Source organism: Nomascus leucogenys, chromosome 13, assembly GCF_006542625.1.
Source record: "Nomascus leucogenys isolate Asia chromosome 13, Asia_NLE_v1, whole genome shotgun sequence".
Lineage (NCBI taxonomy): Eukaryota > Metazoa > Chordata > Mammalia > Primates > Hylobatidae > Nomascus > Nomascus leucogenys.
Genome location: NC_044393.1, coordinates 87,185,915 through 87,208,454, shown reverse-complemented (window position 1 = coordinate 87,208,454; position 22,540 = coordinate 87,185,915). Strand labels below are relative to the sequence as shown.

The following is a 22,540-nucleotide window of genomic DNA, read 5'->3' as shown; positions in this document are numbered from 1 at the left end:
GGATTGCATAGTGCTCAAGTCAGGGCTTTTAGGGTACCTATCACCTGGATAACATACATTTTGCCCTTTAAGTAATTTCTCTTCATGTACCCTTGCAACCCTCTTACCCTTCTGAGTCTGCGTGTTCTGTCATTCCACTCTCTACATTCATACGTATACATTTTTTTCAGTTCCCACTTATGAAAACATGAGATATTTGTCTTTGTGTGTCTAACTTGCTTTACCTAAGGTTTTTTTTTTTTTTTTTTAAACAGAGTATCACTCTGTCACCCAGGCTGGAGTGCAATGGCATGATCTCCGCTCACTGCAACCTCCACCTCGTGGGTTCAAGCAATTCTCCTGCCTCAGCTCCCTGAGTAGATGGGATTACAAGTGCACGGCACTATACCTGGCTAAGTTTTGTAGTTTTGGTAGAGATGGGGTTTCACCATGTTGGCCAGGCTGGTCTTGAACTCCTGACCTCAGGTGATCCGCCCACGTTGGCCTTCCAAAGAGCTGGGATTATAGGTGTGAGCCACCGTGCCTGGCTTTTACCTAAGATATTGACCTCTAGTTTCATCCATGTTGCTGCTAAAGACATGATTTCGTTCTTTTTTATAGCCGATTATGTGTATATATGCCGCATTTTCTTTATCGAATCATCCATGGATGAACACTTAGGTTGATTCCACATCTTTGCTATTGTAAATAGTGCTTTAATAAACGTACAAGTGCAGGTGTCTTTTTGATATATTGATTTCCTTTGGGTAGATATTCAGTAGTGAGATTGCTGGATTGAATTGTAGTTCTATTTTTACTTCTTTGAGAAATCTCCAAACTGTTTTCCGTAGAGGGTTTACTAATTTACATTCCCACCAACATTGTGTAAGAGTTCCCTTTTCTCCACATCCTTGCCAATAGTTGTTATTTTTTTTGACTTTTAAGTAATAGCTGTTCTGACTGGGATAAAATAATATTTAATTTTTTTTTGTTTCTTTGGTTTTGAGACAGGGTCTTACCCTGTTGCCCAGGCTGGAGTGCAGTGGTGCAGTCACAGCTCACTGCAGCCTCAGACTCCTAGGCTCAGGTGATCCTCTCACCTCAGCCTCTCGAGTAGCTGAGACTACGGGTGTGCACCACCATGCCTGGCTAATGTTTGTATTTTTTGACAGGTGGTTTCTCTCTATGTTGTCCAGGCTGGTGTCAAACTCCTGGGCTCAGGTGATCCTGCTGTCTTGGCCTCCCAAAGTGCTGGGATTACAGGCATGGGTCGCCGTGCCTGGCTTAGATGATATTTCATTGTGGTTTTAACTTACGTTTCACTGATAATTAGTGATGTTGAGCATTTTTTCACATAACTGTTGGCCATTTTTATGTCTTCTTTTGACAAATGTTGGGCCAGACGTGGTGGCTCATGCCTGTAATCCCAGCACTTTGGGAGGCTGAGGCGGGCAGATCACCTGAGGTCAGAAGTTTGAGACCAGCCTGGCCAACGTGGTGAAGCCCCATCTCTATTAAAAATATAAACAATTAGCAGGGCATGGTGGTGGGTGCCTGTAATCCAGCTACTCAGGAGGCTGAGTCTGGAGAAATGCTTGAACCAGGGAGGTGGAGGTTGCAGTGAGTGAAGATCGCAGCATTACACTCCAGCCTGGCTGACAAGAGTGAAAACTCCATCAAAAAAAAAAAAAAAAAAAGAAAAAAATGTCTACTCATGTCCTTTGCCCACATTTTTTTTTTTTTTAACAGATAGATATGACTGTGTCTCAATAAAGGTTTATTCACTAAAATGAAATTTGAATTTCATGATTTTCACATAATGAAATATTGTATTTTTTATTTATATTTTTTTTGCTCTGTCTCCCAGGCTGGAATACAATGACATGATCTTGGCTCACTGCAACCTCAGTCTCCCAGGTTCAGGCAATTCTCCTGCCTCAGCCTCCTGAGTAGCTGGGGCTACAGGCATGCACCACTATACCTGGCTAATTTTTTTGTATTTTTAGTAGAGACGGGGTTTCACCTTGTTGGCCAGGCTGGTCTCAAACTCCTGACCTCATGTGATCTCCCGCTTCTGCCTTCCAAAGTGCTGGGATTACAGGCGTGAGCCACTGTGCCTGGCCTGATTTTCACATAATAAAATATTTTAAAAACTTGTCTTCAACCATTAAAAAATGTGAAAATCAGGATGGGTGTGGTGGCTCATGCTTACAATCCCAACACTTTGGGAGGCTGAGCAAGCCAGGAGTATTGCTTGAACTCAAGAGTTTGAGACCAGTCTGGGCAACACAGTGAGACCTCTCCTCTGCTAAAAATAAAAAAAAATTACCCAGATGTGGTGGCACATATCTGCAGTCCCAGCTACTCAGGAGGCTGAGGTGGAAAGTTTGCTTGAGCCCAGGAGTTTGAGGCTGCAGTGAGCTATGATCATGTCACTTCATTCCAGCCTGGGTGACAGAGCAAGACTGTCTAAAAAAATAAAATAATAAAATAAAATAAGATAAAAATGTAAAAAACAAATACAGACCATATGTTAGTAGGCAGTGGGCAGGATTCAGTCCAGCGGCCAGACTTTGCTGACCTGTCTTAAGTGAAGATATTGACAAGACCCAAACCTGAATCTCTCCTAAAATCAAGACTTCAAAGCAGATTATTAATGAGAAATGCCCTGTGCCATATGCCCCTGTGGTATGAACAAGGTCAGGTTCCTCATACAGGACAATGGACTGGCACTTGCCCACTTTTTAATGGTATTATTATTTTTTTTGTTGAGTTGTTTGAGTTCCTTGTATGTATATTCTGGATATCAGTCCCCTGTCAGATGCATAGTTTGCAAATATTTTCTCCCATTCTGCAGGTTGTCTGTTCCTCTATTGATTATTTATTTTGCTGTGCAGAAGCTTTTAGTTTAATTAAGTCTAATTGGTCTATTTTTGTTTTTGTTGCCTGTGCTTTTGAGGTCTTAGTCATAAATTCTTTGCCTAGACCAATGTCCAGAAGAGTTTTTTCCAGATTTTCTTCCAGTATTTTTTTTTTTTTTTTTTTTTGAGACGGAGTTTCACTCTTTTTGCCCAGTCTGGAGCGTAGTGGTGTGATCTCGGTGATCTCGGCTCACTGCATCCTTCTCCTCCTGGGTTCAAGCGATTCTCCTGCCTCAGCCTCCCTAGTAGCTGGGATTGCAGGCTTGCACCACCTTGCCTGGCTAATTTTTGTATTTTTAGTAGAGACAGGGTTTCACCATGTTGGTCAGGCTGGTGTTGAACTCCTGACCTCAAGTGATCCACCCACCTCGGCCTCCCAAAGTGCTGGGATTACAGGTGTGAGCCACCGTGCCTGGCCTTCTCCTAGTATTTTTATAGCCACAGGTCTTACATGCAAGTCTTTAATCTATCTTGAGTTGATATTAGTATATGATGAGAGACAGGGGTCCAGATTCATTTTTCTGCATATGGCATTCTAGTTTTCCCAGCAGCATTTATTGAAAAGGGTGTCCCTTTCCCAATGTATGTTCTTGTTGACTTCGTCAAAGATCAGTTGGCTATACATATGTGGCTTCATTTCTGGGTTCTCTATTCTGTTTCATTGAACTTTTTGTCTAATTTTATACCAGTATCATGCTGTTTTTGGTTACTATAGATTCAGACTCTAATTTGAAGTCAGGTAATGCAATGTCTCCAGCTTCAATCCTTTGCTTAGAATTGCTTTGGTTATTTGGACCCTTTTTTTGGTTCTGCATGAATTTTAGAATTTTTTTTATAGTTCTGTGAAAAATAATGTTGGCATTTTGATGGGGATAGCATTGAATTTGTACATTGCTTTGGGTAGTATGGTCATTTTAGTAATATTAATTCTTCCAATCCATGAACTGGGAGGTTTTTTTTCATTTGTTTGTAGCATCCCTGATTTCTTTCATCAGTGTTCTGTAGTTTTCCTTGTAGAGATCTTTTACCTCCTTGGTTAAATATAGTCCACAGTACTTCATTATTCTTTAATATTATAACTATTTCAAGTAGGATGTCTTCTTGATTTCACTCTCAGCTATATTGCTAATTGGTGTACAGACACACTCCTGATATTTGTATATTAATTTTGTATCCTGCAACTTTACTAAATTCATTTATCAAATGTAAGAGTTTTTTGGTGGAACCTTTAGATTTTTTCAGATATAAGATCATGTCATCATCAGAGATACTTTGACTTTCTATTTTTCAATTTGGATGCCTTTTTCTTCTTTCTCTTGCTCGATTGCTCTGGCTACGAGTTCCAGTATTTCATTGAATAGTGGTGGTGGATTTCTGTTCATAACACAGGCCAGCAGAAAGATGTAAATGTTAATATTATTTGGATTGATTATTACAGAATATATTTTTAATATATATATATGTATTGCCCTCTGTAAGTCCCCATTCAGCATCTGGTACAGCATCTGCTACTAATTAGTAAAAGAGACTTAAAGCTTTCAATTCCCATTAAATAGCCCGTTGACCCTCATTAATTGGGCAGTCCTTTTGACATAGTTTGGGGTTCTAGGCACACATGGTTTGTTATTTGTAGAACTATGACTAGTTTGCCTCTTTTCCCAAAATAGGAAGAGAAGCCAGCTTTTGGGAACCTGAGATGACCAAAACATTTTTTACAACAGCCATGCCAGCATTATGTAGACAAGAGTGTGCCGTATGTCTTTCTGAACTAACACTTACCACACAACTGATTAAAGGCCTAGGATTTAGGACTGAAGGATATGTGAAAAAAATTCAGAATCTAAGCTGTTGGAGATCTAAATTATTTCAAGCCTTAAAAGAATGTGATCTAAAAAAGAAAACTATAGACCAATATCCCTGATGAACATAGATGCAAAATTCCTCAACAACATACTAGTAAGCCAATTCAAACAGCACATCAGACAGCACACATCATGACCAAGGATGGAATGCAAGGATGGTTCAACATATGCAAATTAATAAATGTAATACATCATATAAAGAGAATTATAGAAAAAAACCATATAATTATCTTAATAGATATGAAAAAAGCATTTGATAAAATTCAGCACCCCTTTGTGATAAAAACCCTCAACAAACTAAGCATAAAAGTAATATACATACCTCAAGCTAATAAAAGCCATGTATGACAAACCCACAGCCAACATCATACAGAATGGGGAAAGGTTGAAAGCATTCCCCCAACAAACTGGAATAAGACAAGAATATTCTTTTATAATCAACTATATGCATTATGCTTAATATTTTATTTCCTCCATGGCATAATTTAAATCATCACTTCCAAACTATTTGTTTTCCAATTACCAGGTATAATGCAGTTTTTCTGTTATCAGGTCTATGTAGTTTTCCCCGAGGGCAAACCAGCTATTTAAATAAATTTTCCAGTGGCCCTGGGTCACTAAATTATCCAGAATAGAGCTCTTTGGTAAGGCAAATTAAGCGGTGGCAAACTTGGCTGGACACTGAAGCAGTCTCTGAGGATGCAGGGTTGTGACGTAACAAACTCCTGGAGGCCCAGTGCAGTGGCTCATGCCTGTAATCCCAGCACTTTGGGAGGCCGAGGGGGGCAGATCACGAGGTCAGGAGATTGAGACCATCCTGGCTAACACGGTGAAATCCTGTCTCTACTAAAAATACAAAAAATTACCGGGCGCGGTGGCAGGTGCCTGTAGTTCCAGCTACTCGGGAGGCTGAGGTGGGAAAACTGCGTGAACCCAGGAGGTGGAGCTGGCAGTGAGCCGAGATCGCACCACTGCACTCCAGTCTGGGCAACAGAGCGAGACTCCATCTCAAAAAATATATAAATAAATAAAATAAAAATAAAAAATAAAAAACTCCTGGAAAGTGTTGGGGACTGAGGTTAAGGGTTAATGCAACCAAGAAATCTGGAGCCTGTCTTCAGAGCTGCTAGGAGAGGTTTATGGCAGGGATTTGTTTCTTCCTTTTCCTTTTCCTTCCTTCCTTCCTTCCTTCCTTCCTTCCTTCCTTCTTTCTTTCCTTCTTTCTTTCTTTCTTTTCTTTCTTTCTTTCTCTCTCTTTCCTTCTTTCTTTCTCTCTCTCTCTTCCTCTCTTTCTCCTCTTTCTTTCTCTCTCTCTCTTTCTCTCTTTTTCTTTCTTTCCCTTTCCCATAGTACCAATATGGCAGGGAGTTCCCTAAAAATTGCCAGATGTCTTCTAGCTCCTGCAAAAGCAGCTAGAATGGGCTTGCTCTTCCTCACACCCTAGCCACACTCTGAATCTAAGGGCCCCTGTGTTCAGGGTCACTCCCCAGTGACAAGCTGCCTTCTAGTGTGGTCAGTAGGTGAATGGGAGAGCTTGGGCTGGGGAACAGGACCATCAAGGGGCTCAGTTTTTTCCTCCTCACTGTTTTTGTTGTCCTGGCCTAGTTTGGGTCTTTGGTGCCAGGGATCCTGATAGAGCTCTTTTTAGTTTGTCTGGACAATGTCTGGGGTGAATACCAAGAGCCAGAGTGAAATAAGACTCCACATATCTTGAGATGAGCTATTGGCTGAAACCCAGAGAGGGGACTAAGGCTTCTTGGAAGTTCTATGAGATCGAATGCCCTATTTAGTAGAAGGCTCAGTGTTAAAATATGAATGTAATAGTGTTGAAATGTAAACTGTGCCCAGCCAAGGAGGAAACGAAAACACTGAGGACTGTAAGTCAAAAACTTTGGTTCTGTCTTTCTGTCTTTACTATTCCACATAGTAGACAAGTGGCAACAGGGATAGTAGACAAGTGGCAACAGGCAGATCACTAAATCTCCCTGTGGCTTGGCTTCCTCTCAGTAATACAGTAATGGGTTGTGGTGAGGGTCACTGAGACAGCATATGTGGAAACAAACAAATACATGCAAAAGTGTTCACCATTATTAGTATTTTCTGTCTCATAGACACTTTAAAGATTGGAAAAAAGAAAAGAGCTTCTCTGAAGAAGTTAGTCCCATACAAACCATTTAAAATCACTGACCAGTAGAGCCTGATTTCCCACATTTTCCAAATTCTAAACTAATAGGTCAATGTTGGTTTTGGGGGCTGTATTAGTCAGGGTTCTCTGGAGGCACAGAACAAATAGGATAGATGTATATATAAAGGGGAGTTTATCAAGGAGTATTGACTCACACAATCACAAGGTCCCACAATAGGCCATCTGCAAGCTGAGGAGCAGGGAAGCCAGTGCGAGTCCCAAAGCTGAAGAACTTGGAGTCTGATGTTTAAGGGCAGGAAGCATCCATGGGAGAAAGGTGTAGACTGGGAGGCGAAACCAGTCTAGTCTTTCCACATTCTTCTGCCTGCTTTTATTCTGGCCACACTGGCAGCTGATTAGATTGTGCTCGCCCAGATTGAGGGTGAGTCTGCCTTTCCCAGACAACTGACCCAAATGTTAATCTCCTTTGGCAACACCCTTACAGACACACCCAGGAGCAGTACTTTGCATCCTTCAATCCAACCAAGTTGACACAATATTAACCATTACGGAGCATTTCAGCAACACCATCAACCCCCATAGATACACCACCAGATTTTATCTCCCCCTTACTTTTTTGCTATACAGATTGGCATGACTGTTTTTTTTTCTTCTTCTTCTTCTTCTTCAAGGCAGAATCTTGCTCTGTCGCCCAGGCTGGAGTGCAGTGGTGCGATCTCACTGCAACCTCCGCCTCCTGAATCCAAACAATTCTCCTGCCTCAGCCTCCCAAGTAGCTGGGATTACAGGTGTGCACCACCACGCCCAGCTAATTTTTGTATTTTTAGTAGAGACAGGGTTTCACCATGTTGGCCAGGCTAGTCTCCAACTCCTGACCTCGTGATCCACCCACCTCGGCCTCTCGAAGTGCTGGGATTATAGGGTTATCCACCATGCCCAGCCAGCATGACCGTTTTAAACATTTTTAACACTGAGGAATGGACTACATATGTAGAAAAGGGAATAAGACAGCCGAGCGCTGTGGCTCATGCCTGTAATCCCAGCATTCTGGGAGGCCGAGGTGGGTGGATCATCTGAGGTCAGGAGTTCGAGACCAGCCTGACCAACATGGTGAAACCCCGTCTCTACTAAAAACACAGAAAATTAGCCAGGTGTGGTGGTGAATGCCTGTACCAGCCACTCGGGAGGCTGAGGCAGGAGAATCTCTTGAACCCAGGGAGGTGGAGGTTGTAGTGAGCCAAGATCATGCCATTGCACTCCAGCCTGGGCAACAAGAGCAAAACTCCGTCTCAGAAAAAAAAAAAAAAAAAAAAGAGAATAAAACATAATTTTGCTAGCTCGGGGTCCTTCGAGAAGCAGAGGCCAAGAAGGGATTAAATGTGCAATGATTTTATTAAGATAAATACCTTTGGGAAAGTAAATAGAGAGGGAATCGGAGAGGCTTTGGGGAAAGGCTAGGGCAGCAATTGTTCCCCTGCAAGTCTGACCAGAGTGAAAGAGAGAGAGATAGATTTGTCCTAAATTGACTTGAAGTCTAGGGAAGGTTTGGCAAGGCTGTTGGGGAGCCCCTCAGCGGAAGTTGGTGGTTGCAAGCCTCCTGTATCTCCCAGGATCTGTTCTGCCCTGTTCTACCTGTCAATCTCAGCCATGAGTGGAGCAGCCTCGGGGCCAACCCCATTGTTGTGGGGGTGGGGTTGGCCTGGCCACAATGCTGCAGTGGGGTTCTGAATGCATCTAGGCCTTCAGTCAAGTAATACTCCTTGTAATAGGAGGGCTGGGTGGTGCATTCTCATAGCCTCCACAGTAAATGTTCAATACAGTAAATATTTATAAGGCAAACACTTAACTAATTATCAGCTAGATCAAGACAGGAAATTTCAGAATACCCCTGTGTTTTGAAACAATATCCGGCTCAAACCCCTCCTTTTCCATGGAGGAACCACTATTCTGCTTTTTATGAATGTTGGTTACTTCTTTTGGTCACTTGTCATTCTTTGGTGTTTTGCCGATTATGTATGTATTCCTAAACAATAGGTTAGTTTTGCTTATTTTTGAACTGCATATAAATGGAATTAGTATGTATGCTTTTGTGTCTTGCATTTTTGCATGATATTAATTTTAAGATTCATTTATATTATCTTGCATATCTCTAGTCTGTTTACTTTTATTGCCGTGTGTATTTCATTGTATGAACATCTCACAATTGATCTATTCCAGTGTTTTTCCTGCATGGGCTATTGCAAACAATGTTGAGTATATAAGACCATCAGGATACATGTACGATGTCAAATGTTTTTGTGAGAGAAAGGTCCAAAGGCAGCCAGTGTTCCCAAGAAGAACCCTGTGCTTGGTACAGGAGGTGCTGACCAGCTCCCTAAGCACATTGCATGCAAGAGCTCAGAGCACACCAGACTGTACCTGTTCCCTCTGTACTGAGCACAAGTAAACCTTTTTCAAAACTACTTAACAGGCTGGGCGCGGTGGCTCATGCCTGTAATCCCAGCACTTTCGGAGGCAGAGGAGGGTGGATTACCTGAGGTCAGGAGTTGGAGACCAGCCTGGCCAACATGGTGAAACCCCGTCTTTACTAAAAATACAAAAATTAGCCGGGCATGGTGGTGGGCGCCTGTAATCCCAGCTATTCAGGAAGCAGAGTCAGGAGAATCGCTGGAACCTGGGAGGCAGAGGTTGCAGTGAGCCAAGATCATGCCACTGCACTCTAGCCTGGGCGAAAGGAATAAAACTCCATCTCAAAAACAAACAAACAAACAAACAAACAAAAAAATAAAAACCAGACTACTTAGCCATGCATGTGTCAGGCATGCCCCCAGCTTTTTGTATTTCAGACCTCATGGGGCAAGGGTCTGGGCCTAGCAGACCACAGCCCAGAAAGGGCTATATGTGTCCATGCTGCCTGGATTGGATATGAAGTGTGTCTGCTAGTTGTGGGGACCCAGTGTCTTGCAAGGGACTGGATTTTGTGTTCTCACTCGTCTTGCTGTAAATAGATGCTTGACCCTGGTGTGCATGTTGTCTGTACTCAGTGACCTTGACTCATGCTCTGGTCTTCTCTTCCCTGGGCAGCACTTACCTGCTTCTTGAACTTGGCCACACTCATGTCATATTTTATCCCGTGGCACCATCTGAGCACCTGGTAAAACAGTTCCTCTATAAAGATCCTGGTGCAGATGCACATAATTTTCTCAGGGAATATGTCCCTGGGTCACTGCATGAATCTCTGCTATTTACATATTTATTTTTCACTCTAATAGTTAAATGTGAAGAGCTTAGCATGATTTTGGTGGATTTTTGACATAGAATTAAACAAGTAGAAAAAAATTAATTTTCTTCCTTTAAAACCACGAAGATAAAAGAGAAGAAGGATTAAGATTCATAACAGTTGATGAGAGAAAGAGGGAGGGGTAGTGGAGAGTGGTGAACGAGTAGGTTGGAGACCTGTGTGCTTACTCAGGGTGACCCTGGTGTGTCCCTGGACCTCAGTATCTTCATCTCTTAAGTCCCCTTCCAGTTTAAACATTCTAAGATTGAGATAAGATAACTAGCAGCAATTTCTATCCCTTTCAACCTTATTCTAGAGGTATCCTAATCAGTTCTTGAATGTTTAATTTTTTTTTAAGGGAGTCTCACTCTGTCACCCAGTCTGGAGTGCAGTGGTGCGATTTTGGCTTACTGCAACCTCCACCTCCCAGGTTCAAGCAGTTCTCCTGCTTCAGCCTCCCGGGTAGCTGTGACTATAGGCGCTCGCCACCATGTCTGGCTGAGTTTTGTATTTTTAGTAGAGACGGGGTTTCACCATGTTGGCCAGGCTGGTCTTGAACTCCTGACCTCAAGTGATCAGCCTGCCTCAGCCTCGCAAAGTACTGGAATTACAGGTGTGAGCTACTGTGCCTGGCCTTGCATATTAGAATTTTTAAATGCTTGTCCTGGTGCAGGTCGTGTGCTCCTTGGGTGTGGATGTGGTCTCTCCTTTGTGAATTGACAGCTGAGGAGACTGGTACTCACCCAGCCCTAGGATAAGCCCAGGGAAGGAGAATGGTGATCCTATTAGTTTGAAGATGGCAGCACAGGACAATTCTTTGGTGCAGTGGGAGATTAAGAAGCACACAAGGATGGTTTGAGCTTAGGAGTTTGCGGCTGCAGTATGCCATGATCACGTCTGTGAATAGCCACTGCACTCTAGCCTGGGCAACATAGCCAGGCCCCTCTCTCTAAAGAAAAAAAAAAAAATACACCACGAAGTAAATTAGTTAACATGAGCTGGGGATACACAGTTTATGAGGAGGCTTGGTGGGAGCCATCAATGTATAGGACACACCCATACAGTTGGGAATGGCGGATGGAGAGAAACTGTGTCATGGCAGCAGGCAGGAGGTGCCTACTACAAAGAGAGCCTCTACTCTACTCCAGAGCTCCTCCCTTAGACTACATACGCTCACTTAGCAAATTCAGCGTTTCCTACCTGCCCTTTCCATTCTTTTTTTTTTTTTTTTTTTTGGAGACAGTCTTGCTCTGTAGCCCAGGCTGGAGTGCAATGGCATGATCTCGGCTCACTGCAAACTCCGCCTTCCGGGTTCAAGCGATTCTCCTGCCTCAGCCTCCCGAGTAGTTGGGATTACAGGCCCGTGCCACCACACCCGACTAATTTTTGTATTTTTAATAGAGACGGGGTTTCACCGGGTTGGCCAGGCTGGTCTTGAACTCCTGACCTTGTGATCTGCCGGCCTTGGCCTCCCAAAGTGCTGGGATTACAGGCGTGAGCCACTGTGCCTGGCAATTACATTCCTATTACATTCTGACTTCCCCAGACTAATTCTCTTTAGTCTTTCCTTGTGGCACGCTGCATTCTTTCAATATACCTAAGGAAACTGGTGCTCGCCACCATGCCTGGCTAATTTTTGTATTTTTAGTAGAGACGGTGTTTCACCATGTTGGCCTGGAAACTGGGAAAGGCATGGCACCTCCTACCCACTCCCCCTTTTCTTTTTAATTAAATCAAGATGTTGGACATGTGTGGGAAAAACACCGACCCTTTATAGAACAATACGCTCAGCATCCCGCGTTTTCCATTTATGGTATCTCACTTCACTTTTAACTTTATATGATGAGTTATTTTGTAATCACTGTTTAACAAAACAATGTCAGCCATGTATGGTGGCTCAGGCCTATAATCCCAGCACTTAGGGAGGCACAGATGGGAGGATCACTTGAACCCAGTAGTTCAAGACCAGCCTGGGCAACACAATGAGAAAAAAAATTTTTTTAATTAGCTGGGCATGCTAGAGTGTGCCTACAGTCCCAGCTACTTAAGAGGCTGAGGCTGGAGGATCCCTTGAGCCCAGGAATTCAAGGCTGCAGTGAACTAGGATTGTACCACTGCACTCCAGCCTGGGCAACAGAGTAAGACCCTGTCTCTAAAAAAAAAAAAAAAGAAAACAACAAACAACAAAACAATACCAGCAACAATCCTTGTCAACCTTGTTTGATTGGTGAATGCTGTGAAAGGAAATTAAATTTTGAGACCCCCAAACTCATTTAGCTAAAGGGAAAATTCAAGCTGGGAACTGGGTCACGCAAACCTGCCTGCCCTATTTGGTTCTTAAATAAGATGGCTGCAAGAGGAAAGGCTACATGCCTCCCCCATGTTTTGTCCATAGGAAATTCCTGTGAGCTGTTAAAACTTTACCATGGCAATGCAAATTGATAGCTTATCTTTTTTTTGAGACGGAGTTTCACTCTTTTTGCCCAGGCTGGAGTGCAATGGTGCGATCTTGGCTCACTGCAACCTTCGCCTCCCAGGTTCAAGTGATTCTCCTGCCTCAGCCTCCCAAGTAGCTGGGATTCAGGCATGCGCCACCAAGCCCAGCTAATTTTGTGTTTTTAGTAGACAAGGTTTCTCCATGTTGGTGAGGCTGGTCTCGAACTCCCAACCTCAGGTGATCCACCCACCTCATCCTCCCAAAGTGCTGGGAGGCTCAGAAGTGTGAGCCACCTCATCTGATCCAGAGCTTATCTTTATAGGTGCAGTCACCCCGACCTGCCAGTCACAAATGCATATCTGATTGTTCCCCTACCCCATTCTGTCTGTATTATTGTAACTGCCCAAGGAGTTCACCTTGCCCACTGCCTAGACAGAACCGATTCATCAAGACAGGTGAATTGCAATAGAGAAAGAGTAATTCATGCAGAGCCAGCTGTGTGGGAGACCGGAGTTTTATTACTCAAATCAGTCTCCCCATGCATTCAGGGGGCAGAGTTTTTAAGGATAACGTGACGGGTAGGGAGGAAGCCAGTGGGCCAAGAGTGCTGATTGGTCAGGGATGAAATCCTACGGAATCATAGCTGTCTTCTTGCACTGAGTCAGTTCCTGGGTGGGGGCCACAAGATCAGATAAGCCAGTTTATTGATCTGGGTGGCGCCAGCTGATCCATCAACTGCAGGGTCTGCAAAATATCTCAAGCACTGACCTTAGGAGCAGTTTAGGGAGGGTCAGAGTCTTGTAGCTTCCAGCTGCATGACTCCTAAACCATAATTTCTAATCTTGTGGCTAATGTTAGCCCTACAAAGGCAATCTAGTCCCTAAGCAAGAATGAGGTCTGCTTTGAGAAAGGGCTGTTAGCATCTTTGCTTAAACTATAAACTAGGTTTCTCCCTGTCAGGCCCCTGAGCCCAAGCCAAGCCATCGCATCCCCTGTGACTTGCACGTATACATCCAGATGGCCTGAAGTAACTGAAGATCCACAAAAGAAGTAAAAATAGCCTTAACTGATGACATTCCACCATTGTGATTTGTTCCTGCCCCACCCTGACTGATCAATGTACTTTGTAATCTCCCCCACCCTTAAGAATGTACTTTGTAATCTCCCCGACCCTTGAGAAGGTACTTTGTAATCTCCCCCACCCTTAAGAAGGTTCTTTGTAATTCTCCCTACCCTTGAGAATGTACTTTGAGAGATCCACCCCTTGCCCCCCAAAACATTGCTCCTAACTCCACCGCCTATCCCAAAACCTATAAGAACTAATGATAATCCACCACCCTTTGCTGACTCTCTTTTCGGACTCAGCCCGCCTGCACCCAGGTGAAATAAACAGCCATGTTGCTCACACAGAGCCTGTTTGGTGGTCTCTTCACACGGACGCGCATGAAACTCCCCAAGTTAGTTCAGCCTATCACCAGGAATGAACAAGGATAGCTTGGAGGTTAGAAGCAAGATGGAGTCGGTTAAGTTAGATCTCTTTCACTCTCTCAGTCATAATTTTGCAAAGGCGGTTTCATTATCTTATGTAAAATGCAGATTCCCACATTTTTCCTCTGCCCTCTTTTGTTGATGTGAAAATTCCGTGCTTCTCAATATCCTGCCCTTTTCTCTTTAAATTTGGAGCCCTCAAATCATCTTCGGAGAAAGACATAGACCTGTCTCCCGGGCACGTCCTTAACTTTGGCAAATAAATCTCCAAAAATGATGGAGACTTTTCTCATCATTTTCTTTGATTGACAATGTAAATACTTTTTATTGATTATTATAAAACGAAAGACGATGTTTTTATTTCTTTTTAACAGGTAGCTGCTGTATGTGGCGCGATCTGCCTTTTGAGGGGGAGTCGTTTCCTTGAAAGGAAGGGACCCTGCATAAGTTTCTCTTTAGGGCATTTGCCTTGTAATTTAATTACATTTCTGGTCTAAACAATTTCTTATGAAGAAACAGTTAAAGGCCAGGCGCGATGGCTGACGCCTGTAATCTCAGCACTTTGGGAGGCCAAGGCAGGCGGATCACGAAGTCAGGAGTTTGAGACCAGCCTGGCCAACATGGAGAAACCTTGCCTCTACTAATAATACAAAAATATTAGCCAGGCATGGTGGCGTGAGCCTGTAATCCCAGCTACTTGGGAGGCTGAGGCAGGAGAATCGCTTGAACCCAGGAGGCAGAGATTGCAGTGAGACAAGATCCAGGCTGGGTGACAGAGCAAGACTCAGTCTCCAAAAAAAAAAATAGAAACAATTAAAATATATTACTTGGCTGGGTGCAGTGGTTCATGCTTGTAATCCCAGAACTTTAAGAGGCCCAGGCAGGCGGATCACTTGAGCTTAGGGGTTCAAGCCTGGGCAACATGGTGAAACCTCATCTGTACCAAAAAAATACAAAAATCAGCTGGGCATGGTGGTGAGTGCTTGTAGTCCCAGTTACTCAGGAGGCTGAGGTGGTAGGATGGCTTGAGCTCTGGATGCGGAAGTTGCAGTGAGCTGGGCAACAGAGGGATACCCTGTCACAAAAAAACAAACAACAACAACAAAAACAAAAACAAAAATGAATTGATATTTTTTTTGTTGTTGTTGTTGTTGTTGTTTTTTTGAGACGGAGTCTCGCTCTGTCGCCCAGGCTGGAGTGCAGTGGCGCGATCTCGGCTCACTGCAAGCTCCGCCTCCTGGGTTCACGCCATTCTCCTGCCTCAGCCTCCCGAGTAGCTGGGACTACAGGTGACCGCCACCACTCCCATCTAATTTTTTTGTGTTTTTAGTAGAGATGGGGTTTCACCGTGTTAGCCAGGATGATCTCGGTCTTGATCTCCTGACCTCATGATCCGCCTGCCTTGGCCTCCCAAAGTGCTGGGATTACAGGCGTGAGCCACAGCGCCCAGACTGTTCTTTGTTCTCTATTTTCATGCCTAACTTCCTCGTTCTTTGTACCTCTTCTTGCCCCTAGTTACAGTAAATAACCTTCCCGCCAGCCTTAATCTGTAACTCACATCTATTTCCCTGATTACTTGCTCTGCAATTGCCCTTCCTGCCGAAAACTACCCCTCCAGCCTTTGCTGCTCCCTAACATGCCCGGACATGCCTTGTATTATAACAAACAACCTCTCCCTTCCTGCCTAGTTAGCCCTATTCAATTTTAAACAGTAGCCAATCAAGTCAGCTTAGATTGTGCAGTCGGACTCCAGCCAATGGGGAAAGGACACAGCTACAGGAGCTGCTGCGTTAGGGATAAAAACCACTGCCCTACCCCACTCAGTGTGCTATCGCCATGGCCAGGAGTGCGAGCAGCACCTTCTGCAGAAGTAAATTTGCCTTACTGAGAAATCTTTTGTTCGAGTGCTGGTTTTCTTTATGACTTCTAGCTCTTATTTCTAACATTCAGTAACAACTGCTAAGCAATAACCTAATTGCCCTTTTCTCTTATCCCCAGTCTCTCACCTGAGGTCCCTTTAAGTAAAAAAATCTGAGGAGAAATAATTACCTGTCAAATATGAGTGACAAATTCAAACTGTAACTGGTAGGAACTGAGTCCTTAGCTCAGTGCCAGTTTGGGCCTGGATTGGTTGTTTCAGGAGCTGAAATCTTGTAAGTTTCAGCCTCAAAGATTTGTGGTGTTAGCCTCCTGGTGCTCAGCACAGGATGTGCTCTTACCCCAACCAAATAGAAAGAGTAGGCTGAATTAACCTATCCCATATACACCTCAACCCAGGCCCTGTGACTCCTCTGTATTGTCAATGGAGGGACATGGAGGGGGATTAAAAAAAAAAAAAAAGAAAGAAAGGCCGAGCATGATGGCTCATGCCTGTAATCCCAGCACTTTGGGAGGCCGAGGTGGATGGATCACCTGAGGTCAGGAGTTCAAGACCGGCCTGGCCAACATGGTGAAACCCTGTCTCTACTAAAAATATGAAAATATTAGCTGGGTGTGGTGGCACGTGCCTATAATCCCAGCTCTTTGAGAGGCTGAGGCAGGAGAATCACTTGAACCTGGGAGGCAGAGGTTGCAGTGAGCCGAGATTGTGCCACTGCACTCCAACCTGGGCGACAGAGCAAGACTCTGTCTCAAAAAAAAAAAAAAAAGAAAGAAAGAAAAAAATGATTAATGGCACCACTCACCGCCTGCAGTGGTTTGATCAGAAAGTATACCACTTGCATGAATAATTTTAGATGCAATTTTTGAAGCCTATGTATTTATTGAATAATTATGACAGATGGAGGAAAAATGACATGTAGTAAGTTAAATTCTTGTCTAAAATTGTTCAAAATATGTGAAGCACAATTAAATTATTCTGAAGCAAGATTTTTTTAAAAAGCAGGATTTTCTTTTGGTGTGATTAGGCTTTGTTAATTACTCTCTTATTCTATGTTTAGAATGAAAAGGTGGGCGTCATTACCCAGTGCAGCTGGATTAACAATAACAGCCCGCCCACAAAAAAAGGGGAGGACTTGTCTTAGATCAGAAGGCCTTTGTAAGTATGCCGATCAGACTTCCTTGAACCTTGGAGACATCTCTGAGAATACATGTTCTGTCACTCTGAAAACATTCCTGAGGTGGGTCAAGCATGACCTAATCATAACACAATGGATTCCTTTTATGACCAACAGGAGAAAACACTCTATGGTAAAATGAATGCCTTGCACTATCTACGCCTATTTAAATTTGAAAGCCTGGGAAATTCACTACCCGGCATGGATGACTCACCCACTAACGAAAATAGCATGAAATACACGCTGGTAACTGCCAGTGACTTCTTTCCATTCATCTGTAGGGAAGCTCCAAGAGACAGTTTCCTTTTGGGACTTTTTGTCTGTGTATCTGCTTAAAAATTGTTAAAAGAGATTTTCTGGAAATTGTATTTTGCAATTTCCTCCTGTCTTTCTCCTTTTCCTTCTCCTTCTTTTGCTCCTCCTTTCCTCCTCTTTATTCTCTTCTTTTCCTTCTCCTTGGGTGTTTCCATTTAAATTTAGGTGCAGTATTTGGTGCAATCTAGGACCACTCTTGGTATGGGAATTGAATTTGGGTCACAGGTGGAGCCTTTAGCCTTACGATGATGAAAAGAATATTGTACTAGCATTTAGAAGAACTAGACTGGTTCTGTTTTAAGTATCAGCACCGGAATTGCAACTCAGGTTTTCTGATATCAAACCCAGTACTCTTTCAAACACAGCATTATTTCTTCTGTTCATTTTTGTCCTGAGATCATTATATCATTTGGATATCAAATTTTTAAAATTAATTAATTTTTTTGAGACTGAGTCTCACTGTCACCCAGGCTGGAGTGCAGTGGCATGATCTTGGCTCACTGCAACCTCCGCCTCCCGGGTTCAAGCAATTCTCCTGTCTCAGCCTCCCAAGTAGCTGGGACTACTACCAGGCACATGCTACCATACCCAGCTAATTTTTGTATTTTTAGTAGAGATGGGGTTTTACCATATTGATCAGGCTGGTCTCAAACTTTTGACCTCAGGTGATCAACCCACCTCAGCCTCCTGAAGTGCTGGGATTACAGGTGTGAGCCACTGCATCCATGTCTCCATCCATCTGTAATCCTAGATTACTGGATATCAAATTTAATAGGCAACTACTAAATATTGTGGGGTTTCCTACTTGGAGAAAGTAGATTAGGATAACAGGATATACAATTTTCCTGGGACAAGTGGGTCTGGGTTGGGGTATATTCAGAATAGGTATTCCCTGAATCAGTTGTATTACTCAGAAAAGCCTATTTTGGCTTCACAGAAGGAAGGCAAAGGTGAAGTCTGGAGGGAAAGAGAAGAAAAAAATATATTAGAATAAACAAAATGACTAGCTGGGAAGGTGTGTGATTTGAATGTCCCTGAAAGAGGTATGTTGAAGTCCTAACCTCTGGTACCTATGAATGTGATCTTGTTTGGAAATAGGATCTTTGCAGATGTGATCAAGATAAAATGAGGTTGTACTGGAGAAGGGTGGACTCTATTCCAATGACTGGTGTTCTTATAAAAAGAAGGAAATTTAGACATGGAGAAAACGTCATGTGATGATGGAGGCTTGGGGTGATGTGTCTACAAGTTAAGGAACAACAAACAAGGAACTACCCAGGCTGGGTGCAGTGGCTCATGCCTGTAATCACAGCACTTTAGGAGGCCAAGGTAAGAGGTTAGCTTGAGGTCAAGAGTTGGAGAACAGCCAGGACAACACAGTGAGACCATGTCTCTATAAAAAATAAAAATAAACTAACTGGACAAGGTGGCACACGTCTGCAGTCCTAGCTACTTGAGAGGCTGAGGTGGGAGGATCGCTTGAGCCCAGGTTGAGGCTGCAGTGAGCCGTGACTGCACCACTGCACTCCAGCCTGAGTGACAGAGCATGACCCTGTCTCAAACAACAACAAAAACAAAACCAAGCAATAAGCTATCAAAAGCTAGCAACAGGTGAGGAAGGATGGAAGGATCACAGGATCCTCGCTTAGAGCCTTCAGGGAGAGCATGGCTTGCTGACACTTTAATTTAAAACTTGTAGTTTCCAGAACTGTAAGACAATGAGTTTCTGTTGTTTTAGGCTACCTAGTTTATGGTACTTCGTTACAATAGCTCTAGGAAGTTAATACAGAGAACTAGAAATGCAAGTTGAAAAAAATCCATGGAATCGGTTGAATGAAGTGACTCAAAACTATGAAAGAATCTTGCTGTTTTTATACTTAGATCTCTCAGATTCATTTCTTTATTGACTTGCATTTTGCAATGCTACAGGAAGAAAACACCTAGATTAGGGTTCTGAGGTTTTTTGATAGCAGGGAAATCTTCCTTCTCAGTAACTATCAGCAAACATAGGAAGAGAATCTTGTATCTAAGAAAATGGAATATGCAAACATTAATTTTTTTTTTTTGAAACAGAGTCTTGCTCTGTTGCCCAGGCTGGAGTGTGCAGTGGCGCAATCTTGGCTCACTGCAAGCTCTGCCTCCTGGGTTCATGCCATTCTCCTGCCTCAGCCTCCCTAGTAGCTGGGACTACAGGTGTCCGCCACCACGCCGGCTAATTTTTTGTATTTTTAGTAGAGACAGGGTTTCACCGTGTTAGCCAGGATGGTCTTGATATCCTGACCTTGTGATCCGCCTGTCTCAGCCTCCCAAAGTGCTGGGATTACAGGTGTGAGGTCCCCCCACCATGCCCAGCCTCATTTTTTTAAAAATACATATTTCTGAGACAAGGTCTCACTCTGTTGCCCATGCTAGAGTGCAGTGGCATGATCATGGCTCACTGCAGCCTTAAACTCCTAAGTTCAAGTGACCTTCTTGTCTCAGCCTCCGAAGTAGCTGGGACTACAGGCATGTGTCACCACTCAGCTATTTAAAATTTTTAAATTTTTTGTAGAGATGGAATCTTACTATGTTCCCCAAGCTAGGCTTGAACTTCAGGCCCCAAGTGATCCTTCCGCCTCAGTCTCCTAAAGTGCTGGGATTACAGGCATGAGCCACTGAGTTTGTCTAATGCTATTTCTTGACTTCAATTTTAGCTATTATTTATTGTCATCCCCCTATTGTGGAAAAAGAGGCTTTGGCTCTTTTAACCATAATACCTTTGTCTTCTTTCTCTATTCTCAATACTATTACATAGTTTCCAAACTCATAGAAAAGATCCAAAAGTATAGATCTTTTCTCAATACATTTGCGCACACACACATACACACACGCAGAAATTGGTGAGAAAAAGTGACCTGATAGAATAAGAGTGGAAGACATGAAAAGACATTTCACAAAAAAGAAATACGAATGTTAAAACGTTTATGAAAAGACGTTAAATCCAATTCATAATTAGATGAATGCAAATTAAACTGAATATACCATTTTTCACTTCTCAGATTAGCAAAATCTAAAAGTTTTACAATGCATTCTTGGCAATGCTGTAGAGAAACAGGCTCTTTCATACACTGCTGTTGTGATTGCACATGTTATAATAGAATCTCTACGTAGGGCAATTTGGCAATATCCCCCAAATTACAAATGCATTTATTCTGTGACCTGAAACTCCTACTGATGAGCATTTATCCTAGAGATATACATATATAACGTCAGGAGTATATCAAATTATTTGTCACATTAAGGAACTTTAAAAAGAAAATAGTAGGCCGGGCGTGGTGGCTCACGCCTGTAATCCCAGCACTTTGGGAGGCTGAGGCGGGTGGATCATGAGGTCAGGAGATCGAGACCATTCTGGCTAACACGGTGAAACCCTTTCTCTACTAAAAATACAAAAAATTAGCCAGGCGTGGTGCTGGTGCCTGTAGTCCCAGCTACTCGGGAGGCTGAGGCAGGAGAATGGCGTGAACCCGGGAGGTGGAGCTTGCAGTGAGCCGAGATCGCACCACTGCACTCCAGTCTGGGTGACAGAGTGAGACTCCGTCTCAAAAAACAAACAAACAAACAACAAAGAAAATAGTAAATAATGATGTGTATGTGTGGAAGATGGTGGTCAGGATGGATGGAGACATGGATGAAAACAGATATTTTATGTTTTTAAAAACTATATGAATGTACTGCTTATTGTAATTCATACATAATGCATTTGTATGCAAATGAAGAGCTTATCTGTTAAAATAAAAGTTGATAACTATCAATTAGTCTTCTCTCTCTCTCTCCATACCCATCCCTCCATCCATTCATCCCTCCATCCAGTTTGAGACACTGCTGATATTTGTTCTGGATTTCATGTCCTCCTTCCTCCCTCTCCATTCTGGATGACTTGTCTTCTAGTCTTGTTTTATAGTTGTTGTTTTAAAGAGTCTGTCCAGGTACAGTGTCTCATACCTGTAATCCTAGTGCTTTGGGAGTCCAAGGCAGGAGGATCGTTTGAGGCCAGGAGTTCAAGTATAGTCTGAACAACATAGTGAGTCCCTGTCTCTACAAAAAAAATATAAAAATTAGCTGTTGTGGTGTGTGCCTGTAATCCTAGCTCCTCAGGAGGCTGAGGTGGGAAGATTGCTTGGTCACAGGAGTTTGAGGCTGCAGTGAGCTATGATCACACCATTGCATTCCAGACTCCAGCCTGGGTGACGGAGAAAGTTCTCCTAACCATCATTTTCAGAATTTCCATTATCTCTCCTCTGTGCTAGACTCTCTGTTTATTAAATCCTATGTCTTATTTTCCTTACTATTCTCCCTTGTTTGGGTAGGGGCTGTGTTCCAGTGCTTATAGAGATTTGGCATGTAAAGAAAAAAGTTTGTATTCTGTCCTCACATTGGATTAATATATATATATATTTTTGTCTGTAGGCTGCAAATGATTTCTGCTATGAATTCTGAAGTCATTGCTTCATCGTTTTCTAGATTTCAGTGTTGCCATTGAAATTTGATGCCAGCCTGATTCCTGATTCTTTGTACTTGCTGTGTTTTTTTTACCCTTCTCTGCAAGTTCTAAGGGTCTTCTTTTTGTGCCTGGTATTCTGAAACGTCATTGCAATGAGCCTTGGTGTAGTTTCCCTCTTATTTGTAGTGCTTGTTTCTGGGGGACTCCTTTTGATCTGGAAATTGGCTTTCCTTAGTTGGAAACAATTGTTGCTGTTACGTCTAGCATCACTTTCTCATGTTAAAACTTAGTTTCCTTTCTCTGGAATTCCTATTACTTGGCTTAAATCCTAAATTGATCTTTTAGTATTTGTTATTTGTTCTGTGTTCATATCTTTGCCTTTTGCTCTACAGTATGGGAGATTTCTATGGCATTATGTTCCAACCTTTCTATTGAAGTATTTACTTCCACTTCCATATTTTTAATTTCTTTTTCTTTTTTTTTTTTTTTTGAGACGGAGTCTTGCTCTGTCACCCAGGCTGGAGTGCAGTGGCGCAATCTCGGCTCACTGCAAGCTCCACCCCCGGGTTCACG

At 43.0% G+C, this 22,540-nt stretch overlaps 1 non-coding gene and 1 pseudogene across 2 annotated transcripts in view; one reads left to right on the top strand and one right to left on the bottom strand.

The window, feature by feature from the left end:
• The window catches only part of LOC100583029, a 104,278-nt pseudogene that overhangs the window by 21,007 nt on the left and 60,731 nt on the right, over positions 1–22,540 (bottom strand). The gene's annotated exons all lie outside the window — the stretch shown is intronic.
• Positions 16,298–16,429, top strand: LOC115838132. The gene has a single exon (XR_004033175.1). It is a non-coding gene; the product is annotated as a small nucleolar RNA SNORA51 (small nucleolar RNA).